Source organism: Somniosus microcephalus, chromosome 6 (genome assembly GCF_052327205.1).
Source record: "Somniosus microcephalus isolate GS21.2 chromosome 6, FLI_Smic_1.0, whole genome shotgun sequence".
Lineage (NCBI taxonomy): Eukaryota > Metazoa > Chordata > Chondrichthyes > Squaliformes > Somniosidae > Somniosus > Somniosus microcephalus.
The window spans coordinates 225,771,293-225,786,862 of NC_140992.1; positions in this window are offsets into that span (position 1 = coordinate 225,771,293).

A 15,570-nucleotide genomic window follows, 5' to 3' on the forward strand; every position below is an offset into this window, starting at 1 on the left:
GCAGCTGAGCGCACGCAAACACTTTGCGCCGGCGCAAAATGTCAACTGAAGTTGGGCGTAGGCGCAGATCGCTCTGCGCCCGGGCGCAAAGTGCCTAGCGCTCGAAATCTACTCCTCTTATGGCGCTAACGGCTGGCGAACGCAACTGAATTTCTAGGCCAGGTAATTTGCAGTCAGCAAAGGTGTTCGCAGCTGCCCCTGAAGAAAGCTGCCCCTGTGGCAAGAACTTTGCCCTTTTCGATGTTTAATTGATTGCAACTCTATAGTGGGAATTCCTAGTGCGATGCTGCTGTGACGTCAAAAAGCTGTCTAAACAGCCAATCACATTGCAGAATTCTCATAAACAGGGAACCAGGAAATGAGAAGCTGCTTTTACCCGGACTTTTAAAAAAATGTTACAGAGAGCAAAACAAAAATTGGGGCTCTCACATGAGGATAAGGTAGAAGCTGAAATGAATCATGAACAAAGTTTAACATTTTTTAAAAATAATTTTTAAATATTAATGGAGAAATTTGACATTCCACAAAATTAAAATTAGTTTTTCAGGGCCATAACGTTTATTTAGCAGTCAATACGCTGTTACAACCCCAGTTACACCTAATCCAACAAGGTCTAACATTTAATGGGGTATTTAACAGCGGTATTTACGTGGAAAAGCCCAAGTATTTGTCAGTTTCACTGATTTCACTGATTGTTGGCTATTGGTGGGTGGGGGGGTGGGGGGTGGGGAGGGCACAGCACAGCCAGTGTCGGCGCAGTGAATTATTGACCACAATTTCAGGATTTCCGTGTTTAGATGAGCACACGCTAAATCCTGAAGTTGCGGTCAGTTTCAAAGGGGTAATAACGGCGAACGCTGTTAGTTTACCGTTATTGCCCACTGCAAATTCCAGCCCAATGTTGTGGGGCTTCTTTCAGGTCTGGCTAAGAAAGATGAAATAGCTAAGGGTGAGCCAAACACATGCATTTAAAATTCCTATAATGTGATAAATGCTGTTTTATGTTCTGATAGTTCAAGGTGATGATGTCACACTCCCCTGCAGTTGCTATGGTTGCACTTGTGTACTCTGCTTTTATAAAGTAGGTCCTTTAATGTTAAGGATTTTATTTTTGTTTGAAGACTTTATTGTAGTATATTCAGCTTCCTAAGTAAAAGGCTGCCTATCATTGTTCAGTTATTATCCGTTCCTAATATGTGAAGCCAAGTTTACTGCAAGCACCAACCCACATTTGTATGAAAATTACAGACTGCAAGTGTGAAGTTCTGGCTACCTCAATGTAATTGAACTTTATTGCTTGCAGGAGCTCTTATGAAACACTTGCCCTGTTTCCTATTTGACATACAGTATTTTTACTTTCTACCCCCAATCATTTATTAACCTATGAAAGTAGTTTGTATGGTAATGGACATATCACAAATCATTACTTATTAAAGGTCAAATAGTACTTTTAATAGCCATACATCATTATAATATTTGAAAGAGTATTAAAAAATTCAATAACTGCACTAGTTCACTATCTTACCCAAATAACTTTGTTCACATTTTTGAGGAAATTAAAATTTCCCATTTGCTTGTTTTGAATTTGAAATGACTTGGAGAGATATGTTAGTGGGAAATGCTTCAAAAGTCTCTCTATCCAGCACTGTGATGCCTATATTATTAGAGTGTTCCCATGGGGTCTATGTTTATTGAACAAATAACATTAACTAATAATTCTACTGGAATCACATCCAGTAGGAAATGGAAAGGTTTCCCAGTTCTGACGAAGGGTCATCGACTTGAAATGTTAACTGTTTTTCTCTCCACAGATGTTGCCTGACCTGCTGAGTGTTTCCAGCATTTTCTGTTTTTATTTCAGATTTCCAGCATCCGCAGTATTTTGCTCCAGTTGGAAATGTTACTTCTAGGTCTTCGGTTACAGAAGTTGGTTTAGAGTCATAGGGAAAGAGACTAATTGGATTGCTCTTTCAAAGAGCTGACACAGGCATGATGGGCCGAATGCTGTCCTTTCACTTCTGAGCCTGGCTTTGAATCTTGTCCAGAATGATAGTCTCTCCTCTCCATCGCTATAAGGATCTTGTGAGGCGAGAATGTGTAGTCTCAACACAGTTCCTGGTGAATGCAGCCCACAATGCAATATTGTCCCTGTGCTGGGCTCTGCCATTGTTGAGGATGGAGATGTGCACAGACACTCCCCCTCCATTAGTTGCTTAATTTCCACCACCATTCACAACTGGATGTGACAGATCTGCAGAGCTTTGACCTGACCAGTTGGTTGTCGGATCGTTTAGCTCTGTCTATGGCATGCTGCTTTGACATAAAAGTCTATTATTTATTCACAGTACATGACCATAGAATTGGCACTGATGAAGTTTTACTTTCTCTATCATAGAAGGTTCTTCACATTATCTTATCTCCTCTTCAGCCACACACTTCTGTTTCACAATGCTTATACAAGGTCATATAGCACACTTTTTTAAGCTTTCAGACATTAGGGAATTTGTAAGATACTTTCATTGTGCTCATTGCAAATTTTAGTTGAATTCTGCATTAAAATAACTCATACTATGAGAGAAAAGCATTGTAAAACAGAAGTGTATAGTGAAGGTAATAAAACAAAAGTAAAACCTTAGAACTATTCAGAAAAGATAAAGAAGGTACTATACCAGTAATACCAGTGATAATGATGGATTTATACTTAAAATGTCAACCCATCTTTTTGCTTTGCAAATGATGACAGACCTGCAGTATATTTCCTGTTTTTATTTCTACTTGTAGCATTTGTGGGTTTTTTTTATCGCTAGACCGTCAGTAATTGGAGCACTGAATAAGAGTTCCAATACCTTCACATCACTTCTATGAACATTGTTTTACAAATTTTACAGAATTTTCACAGTAGATTAAACTTCAGCCAACCTGAAGTACCTTTTTTCTCCAGAAGCATTTTGATTCATTTTGAATGCCACGTCTTTCATCCAGAAAGCCCATCCTTACTTGAAAAAGGCAGCATTTGAAAGTTAGGGCTGCAGTCACTGCATGTGACTGCAGTGCAATGGATTCAGCCATCTGCTTTCCTTAGATTTCAGATGAGAATAAAAGTATCTATCTTACTTTAACAAACTACAGTATTGCAATGCATTTTTAGCCTTTTGTTTTGCTTGCAATGTCATTGATCTATAGACCAAATGCCAGAGTTCCATCAAAGCAACAAACTTTGATTGCACTAGCTGTCTCAGCCCATTGGAGCTAATCTGTTATATCACAGCCTTCTAGAAATGTCACAACAGAAAAAAAAAGTACAAACCAGCATATGTCAGCCTTCCTGTCAGATGAACAGTGGCTCTGAATCAGGGTCACACTGGCACTCTTCATCCATCATGCTTGACTGGTACACAAGGCCTGTTTGAGGGCAAAAATAGGATGAAAGCCCCTTTAAGCCATTGCTAACAACGGCATCAGCTGGTGGCATTATTGAACGGATTAATATGGTCCAGTTGATTTGCACTGCTCTTTAGGATGCCTTTGGAACCTGTTTGCTGCACTGATAGGACAGTGGTCCAAAATTAGAATTACAAAAAGCCAGCTTTGCCAGATACAGTAATCACATTCTCTTTTTTTCATAAATAAACATTAATTACAGCCTAAGCATTTTGAGGAAGAAATAATATATTCTACTGGTGAGTCCTGCCTCATTCATCATTTCCATAATATTGAGGGGGGAGGACTGGTTTGATCCAAATAATAAACTGCTGCAGAAAACAATCAATTTACCACTACTTACAATCTGCAACATGGAGGATAGTGGATAGCTGGGAGTCACAAGGTTGTAATTTAATCAAGGTATTCAGATGATGCATACATTGTGGGGCTGAAGCTCATGCAGTTTATAAATGTCATCTGAAGCCCATGTTTAGATTATAGTCTTGAACATTACTGCCTGCTGCTTGGTAGTTTTTAGTAATTGTATTTAATCTGGATTTTTTAAAACTAATTTAGAGTTATCTTTTCATCTCTGATACTTGACAGTGATGATCCCAAAAGGGTAGGAATGCCTTCCAACACCTACAATAGGATATTAGTGGTATTTAATCAATTGTTGATAAGCTGACTTTATGATATTCAGTACGCATCATATTCAGGCTAATTAATTGGGTGAAAATATGTTTATTGTATAACTTCATTAAGGGTGCAGTAGTATTCTTAAGCAATGGCCTGGATTTTGAGGTGGTAATGATGGTGAACTGTCAGCATTCGCCATCATTACCCCTCTGTAACTTCCGAATTTAGCAACTGCGCAGATAAACGTGGAAATCCTGAAGTTGCAGTTAGTCATTCACTGCTCCACCACAGGATGTGCTGTGGAACTCCCCATAGCCAGTAATCAGTAAAATCAGTTGAACTTACGAAAACTTAAGCTTTTCCAATCTAATTGCGGTGTTAAACACCCCATTAAAAGTTAAGCCTTGTTGGAATAGGTGTAACTAGGGTTTTAATGGCATATTGACTGCTGAATAACCGTTCTGGCCCTGAAAAACTAATTTTATATTTGTGGAATGTCAAATTTCTCTAATATAATAGAAAATTATTAGATTTTTAAAATTTGTTTATGATATTTCAGCTTCAACCTTAATCCCATGTGTATATCCCAATCTTTATTTGGCTCTTTGTAAAATTTTTAAAAAGTGAATTGAATCAGTGCTTTTTATTTCCTGGTTTGCTGTCTGTGAGAATTCTTCGATGTGATTGGCTGCTTAGACAGCTTGATGATGCCACTGCTGCATCACATTGGGGATGCCCTATTGACAGTGCTACAATCAATTTAACGTTGAGAAACCTAAAGTTTTCACCACAGAGATCGCAAGATGTTTGTGGGCAGCTTACTTCGTGGTCAGCCATGATCGCCGTCACTTCACCGCTGACCGCAAATTCCAGGCCAAGGTTTTGATAAATGATTGTAGGTTCCAATAATCATTGCTGTGGAGAATTAAGTTACAAACTGATTATTATTATTACTGTTTGAAACTGGTTAACTTCTCCATTTAAATACAGGCAAAGAAATTGTGGACAAAAGCATTAAGCATTGGTATGCTAATCTTTGTACACCAGAATTTCAAGGTCAATGTGTGTTAATGTAAGCAGCCATTCTGTCTGGTTAATTTGTCTCTGGTTTCTACCTCTGCACCATCTCCAAACTCATCTCATCCACGAGACCTATGTCCTGCTCCCTCAACCCCATTCTGACTAAACTTCCTTGTTGGCCCCATGTTCCCACTCCTCGGGTACTATCCCCCTCCTCAAAACATCCACCCTTGACCTCACTGTCTTCGTTAACTACCATCCCTTCTCCAATTTCCTTTTCACTTTGGTAGGAAAAACAGAAAGGTAGAGTATTATTTAAATGGTGATAGATTGGGAAATGCTGATGTACAAAGGGACCTGGGTGTCCTTGTACACCAGTTACTGAAAGCAAGCATGCAGGTGCAGCAAGCAGTTAGGAAGGCAAATGGCAAGTTGGCCTTCATTGCAAGAGGATTTGAGTACAGGAGCAAGGATGTCTTACTACAGTTGTTCAGTGCCTTGGTGAGACCACACCTGGAATACTGTGTGCAGTTTTGGTCTCCTTACCTAAGAAAGGATATACTTGCCATAGAGGGAGTGCAGTGAATGTTCACCAGACTGATTTCTGGGATGGCAGGACTGTCGTATGAGGAGAGGTTAGGTCGACTAGGCCTGTATTCATTAGAGTTTAGAAGAATGAGAGGGGATCTCATTGAAATGCATAAAATTCTGACAGGTCTAGACAGACTGGATGCAGGGAGGATGTTTCCCCTGGCTGGGGGGTCTAGAACGAGGGGTCACAGTCTCAGGATACAGGGTAGGACATTTAGGATTGAGATGAGGAGAAATTTCTTCACTCAGAGGTTGGTGAACCTGTGGAATTTTCTACCACAGAAGGCTGTGGAGGCCAAGTCACTGAATATATTTAAGAAGGAGATAGATAGATTTCTAGACACAAAAGGCATCAAGGGGTATGAGGAGAGAGCAGGAATATGGAATTGAGATAGAGGATCAGCCATGATCATATTGAATGGTGGAGCAGGCACGATGGGCCGAATGGCCTACTCCTTTTCTATTTTTCTATGTTTCCAAGGTTTCTCCAATTCAAGCTGGTATTCCTCCCACTCTCCCCTCAATTCAAACTGATGCTGTTGAGTTGACAGTGAATTATTGAATACTGCTGTATGTAAAGCTATTTTCAGCCATAGTAAATCTAGTTGTTTTCCCTCTTTGATTCGATAGCTGATTATTGGGAGCCCTAACAACAATATATTGTAAGAACAGCACAAATACTAAAACTAATACAGAACTAACCTCCATGTGTCTCAATATGCCAATCGGAGTAAAAGTAACTACTGTATACTCATAGAAACATAGAAACATAGAAGATAGGAGCAGGAGTAGGCCATTCGGCCCCTCGAGCCTGCTCCGCCATTCAATGAGATCATGGCTGATCATCCAAATTCAGTACCCTGTCCCTGCCTTCTCTCCATATCCCTTGATCCCTTTAGCCTTAAGAAATATATCCAACTCCTTCTTGAATATATTTAATGAATTGGCCTCTACTGCCTTCTTTGGCAGAGAATTCCACAGGTTCACCACTCTCTAGGTGAAGAAATTCCTCCTCATCTCTGTCCTAAATGGCTTACCCCTTTATCCTTAGTCTGTAACCCCTGGTTCTGGACTCCCCGACCATCGGGAACATCCTTCCAGCATCTAGTCTGTCTAGTCCTGTTAGAATTTTATAAGTTTCGATGAGATCCCCTCTCATTCTTCTAAACTCCAGCGAGTACAAGCCCAATCGATCCAATCTATCCTCATACGTCATTCCTGCCATCCCAGGTATCAGCCTGGTGAATCTTCGCTGCACTCCTTCCATGGCAAGAACATCCTTCCTCAGATAAGGTGACCAAAACTGCACACAATATTCAAGATGTGGTCTCACCAAGGCCCTGTACAACTGCAGCAAGACATCCTTGTTCCTGTACTCAAACCCTCTCGCTACGAAGGTCAACATACCATTTGTCTTCTTAACCGCCTGCTGCACCTGCATGCTTACTTTCAGCGACTGGTGCACAAGGACGCTCAGGTCTCGTTGCACTTCCCCTTCTCCCAATCTATTGCCATTCAGATAATAATCTGCCTTCCTGTTTTTGACACCAAAGTGGATAACCTCGCATTTATCCACATTATATTGCATCTGCCATGCTTCTGCCCAATCACCCAACCTGTCCAAATCATACTGGAGTTTCTCAGCATCCTCCTCACAGCACACACGCCCACCCAGCTTTGTGTCGTCTGCAAACTTGGAGATATTACATCTAGTTCCCTCGTCCAGATCATTAATATATATTGTGAATAGCTGGGGTCCAAGGACCGATCCCTGCGGTACCCCACTAGTCACTGCCTGCCACTCGGAAAAAGAGCCGTTTATTCCAACTCTTTGCTTTCTGTCTGCCAACCAGTTCTCTATCCAAGTCAATACCTTGCCCCCAATCCCATGTGCCTTAATTTTACACGCTAATCTCTTATGTGGGACCTTATCGAAAGCCTTTTGAAAATCCAAATACACCACATCCACTGGTTCTCCCTTATCTATTTTACCAGTTACATCCTCAAAAAATTCCATTAGATTAGTCAAGCACGATTTACCTTTCGTAAATCCATGTTGACTTTGTCCGATCCGGTCACTTTTTTCCAAGTGCTCTGCTATTACATCCTTTATAATGGACTCTAGCATTTTCCCCACTACCGATGTCAGGCTTACCGGTCTGTAATTCCCCGTTTTCTCTCTACCACCCTTTTTGAACAGTGGGGTAACATTAGCTACCCGCCAATCCATGGGTACTGTTCCAGAGTCTATCGAATTTTGGAAGATGACCAGCAATGCATTTACTATTTCTGGGGCCACTTCCTTAAGTACCCTAGGATGTAGATTATCAGGCCCTGGGGATTTATCGGTCCTCAATCCCATCAATTTCCCTAACACCATTTCCCTACAAATACTGATTTCTATCAGTCCCTCCCTTTCATTAGACCCTATGTCCCTCGCTGCATTCTAAACTAAAACCTGGTGTGAACTTCAATGTGGTGACTTTCTAGACAGTATAAAGTTATAGAATGGGGCTGCATTAGAACAAGATGTGTAATAGATTGGAACAGCAGAGACAAAATACAGCAATTTATTTATTTACCCACCAGGAATCAAGCCACTTCCATAGCTGACTGTATTTGAGTTAAATAATGCACCATCATACAATCTTAGCCTTTCGCTAATCCAGCAACGTTACATTTATGTCAAACACTAGCCCAAATATCCCTTGTCCAGTGCTCTGGTTTTAAAGTTTTCCCTCATGTGGTACAAGCAGATCAGTAGCAGTGTAAGGGTTAACTATTAAATTATAGAATTCTGCTACCATAGAGTCCCAACTCTCAGTCCATTTTGATTTCCTGTTCAGGTTCTCCCAGTATTACTTTTGAGCTAAAGCCAGCTTCCTGTGGCCTTGGCAGAATGGTTTTTAAGAGAAAATACACGACATGCAATTGATTCACAATAGGAGTTTTCTTATGTTTTTCAGCAATGACCTTCTTAACACCTGCTCTGCCTTGGTTGACAAGGAAGGAAGCCAAATTTGGTGGCATACATCTTGTCTCACAATCCTTCTTAAATAAACCCTTGGAGAAGTGCCTTATAAGGAAGCCCAGCCAGGATCAGGGGCCACATCAATACCATAATAATGAAATGCACTGGAAAGTGGCAAATAAAAGTACAATGGTTTATCTAAATTGGGATCTGTGGTACTTTCTAACATTAGACTGGGAGGCAGTACTTGTTTGTAATTGCACAAAGTAGCACACAATTTAAATTATGCTCTTAGATAAAATTGTTTGGGTCTGAACTCCACTCTACAGTTTCTGAATTTACTTTTCTGGGTTAAGTTAATATATTTATATTCAAAATGTGTTTTAAAAAATTAAGGAACGTTCAGACTTATTTCTTCATTGTAGATTTATGCCTGTTCCTTGTAAATAATTGCATGTGTTAAAGATTTCTCCATGGATAGGCACTGAGGAAAGGGTTAATACCGGTAACAAATTTGAATTTTTAACCTAGGCGGGTATTTTCTATTACCTCTTAAAACCGTAAAAACTCTTCCTGGAAGTATTTTGGTATTATTTACATCAGAAACATGAACGCAACAGCTGAAAGAAAAGAGTGGGACGTCTGGCCCAGCAGCAAAATCATAATCATAATCATAATCAACTTTATTGTCATTGTTAGTGCACAAGTGCAGTACAACAAAATGTAGGCTTGCGGCTCCCGAGAGTGTACATTTAGATTAAGACATTTAAACATTCAACACACATTTGGCTTGTAATACATTAACATAAACATAATCATGATAAAGTGCATTGGCAGATGTGCAGGCTTTAGAGTTTATTTGTGGAGTTCAGTAGGATGACAGCCCTGGGAAAGAAGCTGTTCCTAAATCTGGTCGTACGGGTGCGAATGCATCTGTAGTGTCTCCCAGATGGCAGGAGGGCGAACAGACTGTGGCTGGGGTGGGTAGGGTCTTTGATGATGGCCCGTGACCTCCGTAAACAGCGTTTCTGGTATATGTGCTCTATGGTCGGTAGCCGGGTGCCGGTAATGCGTTGGGCAGTTTTGGCTACCCGCTGCAGGGCTTTCCGGTCATAGTAGCTACAGCTGCCATACCATACTGTGATACAGTTCGTCAGGATGCTCCTTATTGTGCAGTGGTAAAAGTTAGAGAGGATCAGGGGTGACAGGTTACATCCCTTCAGCCTCCTTAGGAAATATAGGCGCTGCTGGGCCTTCTTCATCAGAGAGGAGGTATTGAGGGACCAGGAGAGGTCTTCCGTGATGTGGACTCCGAGGAACTTAAACCTGGTGTTGGGAAAATAAATTAAAGTACATTCTTTCAGTCTCACCATTCCAGCTCCATTTTCTTAATGGATAGCGGAGATATGATGAAACTTACTCAACCAAAGCAAGAAGCCCTGGGCCTTAAAATCACAATATTTGGTTAGGAGCCCAGCACTAAGCACTTAAACTGCAAAGCCATCCTGTTGATAATAATTTAGTCAAACAATTTAGTTTCTCCAAATTTATCCTTATATACCTCAATTTGCTATTGGTCACTATTGCCAAGGAGCAACCTAGACTCATGGCATAGGACAGGTTGTTGAAGGAACCTTGAACTGTGACTATTCAATGACCAGTTAATGAGGCAGACCACAGACAGAAATCTGGGACTATGACAGGATTAGTAATGTGCATTCACTAATGAAGAATGTCCCTAATTAAAATGCTAAAATTTCTGAATTAGCGCTCCCACATGGGAATTCAGACCTACAGCTTTGTATGGCCTGTGCAATTTACCATACATTCTTAAAATCTACCTGATATACCTATCAATTCGTCCAATAAAAGCGACGAGTTAGGAACGTAACTAAAGGTTTTTATTGACTAAATAACAGAGCCCACCCTCGTGGGTGATCGGGTCCAACAAGGAGGAATACCAGCCAGTCGACTACCTTTATACCTGGGCAGGTAGGTGGAGCCATGGGCGGAGTCGGAGGTGGTCAGCCCAGGTATAACAGCGCGACAAGAGGCGACCTCGTATCGTGATACAACAGTGATAACGGTGATAACAATACAACAGTGATAACTATAGTGTAACGATAAAAGTGGTTTACCACATTCACCCCTTGTTTAGATTTGAGTCCGGCGGGGTGAAGTGTACTACCAGTTCTGGTATGTCAGTCTGTCCGGAGGCCTCGTAAGCCTCTCCGATCGTCGCAGCGGCGGTGCTGCATTATCCGGTGTTAGTGCTGGTGTCTGCGTGGTCGGCGAAGGCTCGTGGGGTTCCGGCATGCCGTCTACCTGGGCTGGAATTGGGGGGGTGGTGGGGGGGGGTAAAGGTGGTGTCTCCGGAGTGCCCGAGGGTGCGAGGTCTCGTAAGGAGACAGTGTCCTCCCGCCTGTCTGGGTAAGCCACGTAGGCGTACTGGGGGTTGGCGTGCAGGAGGTTCACCCTTTCGACCAGGGGGTCTGTTTTATGGGCCCTCACGTGCTTTCGCAGCAAGACGGGCCCCGGAGAGGTCAGCCAGGTTGGTAGAGTGGTTCCCGTAGTCGACTTCCTGGGGAAAACAAACATTCGTTCATGGGGGGTGGCGTTAACGGCAGTGCAAAGTAGTGACCGGATGGAGTGCAGCGCTGTCGGGAGGACTTCCTGCCAGCGGGAGGTTGGGAGGCCCTTAGACTTTAAGGCTAAGAGGACGGCCTTCCATACCGTCGCGTTCTCTCTTTCCACCTGGCCGTTCCCTTGGGGGTTGTAGCTGGTGGTCCTACTTGCTGCAATACCTCTCGCTAGTAGGAACTGACGGAGTTCCTCGCTCATGAAAGAGGAGCCCCGGTCACTATGTATATAGTTTGGGAACCCGAACAAGGCGAAGAGGTCGTTCAGGCATTTAATGACCGTGGTACTGGTCATGTCTGGGCAGGGGAAGGCAAAGGGGAAACGGGAGTACTCATCAACAATGTTGAGGAAGTACACATTACGGTCAGAGGACGGGAGGGGCCCCTTAAAGTCGATGCTCAGGCGCTCGAAGGGGCGGGTGGCCTTGATCAGGCTTGCTCTGTCCGGCCTAAAGAAGTGCGGTTTGCACTCGGCGCAGGTCTGGCAGTTCCTGGTTATGGTCCTGACCTCCTCGATGGAGTAAGGCAGGTTGCGGGCCTTAATGAAGTGGTAAAGTCTGGTGACCCCGGGGTGGCAGAGGTCGTTGTGGAGGGTCTGAAGTCTATCACTTTGCGCGCTGGTGCATGTAATTCGTGACAGAGCATCGGGGGGTTCGTTCAGCTTACCTGGCCGGTACAAGATATCATAATCGTAGGTGGAGAGCTCGATTCTCCACCTCAAGATCTTGTCATTCTTGATTTTGCCCCTCAGCTTGTTATTAAACATAAAAGCGACCGAACGTTGGTCGGTAAGGAGGGTAAATCGTTTGCCTGCCAGGTAGTGCCTCCAGCGTCGTACCGCCTCCACAATCGCCTGGGCCTCCTTCTCGATCGACGAGTGTCGGATCTCAGGGCCCTGTAGGGTCCTTGAGAAGAAGGCCACCGGTCTCCCCTCCTGGTTAAGGGTGGCGGCTAGGGCGAAGTCGGATGCATCGCTCTCGACTTGGAAGGGGATGGACTCATCCACTGCGTGCATAGTGGCCTTGGCAATGTCTCCCTTAATGAGGGAGAAGGCTGCGCACGCTTCCTCCGTAAGGGGGAAGGATGTGGACTTCATGAGGGGTCTGGCTTTGTCCGCATAATTGGGCACCCATTGGGCATAGTAGGCGAAGAGCCCCAGGGTTCTCTTAAGTGCCTTAGGGCAGTGGGGGAGGGGTAGCTCCATGAGGGGGCGCATTCTTTCGGGGTCGGGGCCGATGAGTCCGTTCTCTACTACACAGCCAAGGATGGCAAGGCGCGAGGTGTTAAACACACATTTCTCCTTATTGTAGGTGAGGTTCAGCCGTTGGGCTGTACGGAGGAATTTCTCCAGATTCACGTCGTGGTCCTGCCGGTCGCGGCCGCAGATGGTGACGTTATCTAGGTAGGGGAATGTGGCCTGCAGTCCGTTCTGGTCAACCATCCGGTCCATCTCCCTTTGGAAGACCGAGACCCCGTTGGTGACACCGAAGGGGACCCTAAGGAAGTGGTATAGGCGCCCATTCGCCTCGAAGGCGGTGTACTGGCGGTCCTCGGGGTGGATAGGGAGTTGGTGGTAGGCCGACTTAAGGTCGATGGTCGAGAATACGCGGTATTGTGCAATCTGATTGACCATGTCAGATATGCGGGGAAGGGGGTATGCGTCCAGCTGGGTGTATCTGTTTATGGTCTGGCTGTAGTCGATGACCAGGCGATTTTTATCGCCGGTCTTAACGACCACGACCTGGGCACGCCAGGGGCTGTTGCTCCCCTCGATGATGCCCTCCTTCAGGAGACGCTGCACCTCAGAGCTAATGAAAGCTCTGTCCCCAGCGCTGTACCGCCTGCTCTTGGTAGCGACGGGTTTGCAGTCGGGGGTGAGGTTAGCGAACAGGGAAGGTGGCGGCACCTTGAGGGTGGATAGGCTGCAGGTGTTACGCGGTGGGCGGTTTAACCTTCGCTGGTTGTCGACTGTGAGTGGGGGGAGGGGTCCACCGTATGCTAGGGTTACACTTTGGAGGTGGGATTGGAAGTCCAGCCCTAGTAGGACGGCAGCGCAGAGCTGGGGGAGGATGAGGAGTTTAAAGTTTTTATACTCTGTACCCTTAACCGACAAGGTCACAGCACAGTAGCCGCTAATGTCCGTGGCGTGGGACCTCGATGCCATCGAGATTCGGTTGCGCGTTGGCAGGACAGGGAGGGAGTAGTGGCTCACCGTGTCTGGGTGGATGAAGCTCTCCGTGCTTCCGCTGTCGAACAGGCAGGTCGTGGCGTGGCCGTTTACTTTGATGTCCATCATCGACTTGGACAGGTGGTGTGGGCGGGCTTGATCCAGAGTGACGGAGGCTAGCGTGTAGGTAAGCGAGTCGTTGTCGTCTGCGGGTGAGGCGGTCGTCGGGTCCGGGGGCCCGGTGGCAGTCGGGCGTGGTGGGTAAAATGGCGTCTCCCACGAGGTAGGACAAAATGGCGGAGAAGATGGCTGCCCCCATAACTCACATGAGGCACTATTGGGGTCGGTTGCCTTGATCAAAGATGGCCACCCCCATGACTCACGTGTGGGGATACTGGCCTCAGTTGCCGTGAAAGAAGATGGCCGCCCCCACAGTTCGCATGAGGCACTGCTGGCCTCTGAAGATCCGCTCCTGCAGGCCTTAGAGAAATGGCCTTTCTTCCTGCAGGTTGTGCAGGTAGAGTTCCTGGCTGGGCAGCGCGACCTCGGGTGCTATACCTATCAATTCGTCCAATAAAAGCGACGAGTTAGGAACGTAACTAAAGGTTTTTATTGACTAAATAACAGAGCCCACCCTCGTGGGTGATCGGGTCCAACAAGGAGGAATACCAGCCAGTCGACTACCTTTATACCTGGGCAGGTAGGTGGAGCCATGGGCGGAGTCGGAGGTGGTCAGCCCAGGTATAACAGCGCGACAAGAGGCGACCTCGTATCGTGATACAACAGTGATAACGGTGATAACAATACAACAGTGATAACTATAGTGTAACGATAAAAGTGGTTTACCACACTACCTACAAGCTAAAAAAGTTATTGCATCTGTAGAAAATGTGCAGTTTTAATCCATTGTCTTTAGCTTGTTGAAACTGAAACTTGAGAATAACTACTCTTTGTCTTATTAAGCTACAATTTTTAATATCGGTGGAATGACAAATGTAAATACCAAGAGACTGATTTTTCAAAAATGTTTTTCCTTGTGCAATCACCCAAAATTGTTATATTTAATACATTCATGATAGTTTGGAGATTAGTTAGGGGAGTGCAGTACATTAACATTTAATTGGATTTGCTGTACATTGATGTAACAGGGCTTTCTTTAGGCCACTACCATTACCTACAGTGAAAAAGAACATACAGCAAAACTTGTAAAAAAAACTGCAAACATAAACATTTTTAAATAAGATCTTTAGTGGGCCCCTGGAATTATAATATATGTTATGTGAATTAATTATAAGCAGTAAAGAAGGCTGCAATTTGTTGAGTTTTTATCTGACAGTAGTAGCTACCACCAGGTTTCAGCTCTCTCCAGGGCTGGTGATACTGAGCTACTGCCTGCAGTAGAGACATGTTGTGCGAGTCTGCAGCACAATTGAATCACCATGTGACTGTCTATCAGCAATGGTGATAAATGTCACTGGAGGCCGGCTTCAACTGCTTTTTTATTAACTTTTATTAACTATTCCATTGGAAATGTTCGGAATCTCATGCTTAATTGTGTTCAATTAGGGTGGAGGGGGCCGCGGGAAAGAAATGTTAATAGTTGATACCTTTTCCCCACTTATCACATGCTGACAGCCGCTGATCTAATCACCGTGCAAGAACTGGTGTCTGCCAGTAGTAGTTACATCCTCTTCTTCTTAGGCAGTCCCTCGGAACTGAGGATGACTTGCTTCCACATTAAAAATGAGTTTGCAGGTGACTGATGAGCCCAATGTGGGACCTACAACCTCTGTCACAGGTGGGGCAGATTGTGGTTGAAGGGGTGGGTGGGTGGGGTGCTTGGGTTGACGTGCGCTCCTTGCGCTGCCTGCACTTGGCTTCCGCTTGCTCCCGGCGAAGAGACTCGAGGTGTTCGGCGCCTTCTCGGATGCTTCTCCCCCCCAGGTGTCGGTGGAGATGTTGCATTTTTTCAAGGAGGCTTTGAGGGTGTCCTTGAAGCATTTCCTCTGCCCACCTGGGGCTCTCTTGCCGTGCCAGAGCTCCGAGTAGAGCGCTTGTTTTGGGAGTCTCGTATCAGGCATGTGGACAATGTGACTCGTCCATCGGAGTTGATTGAGTGT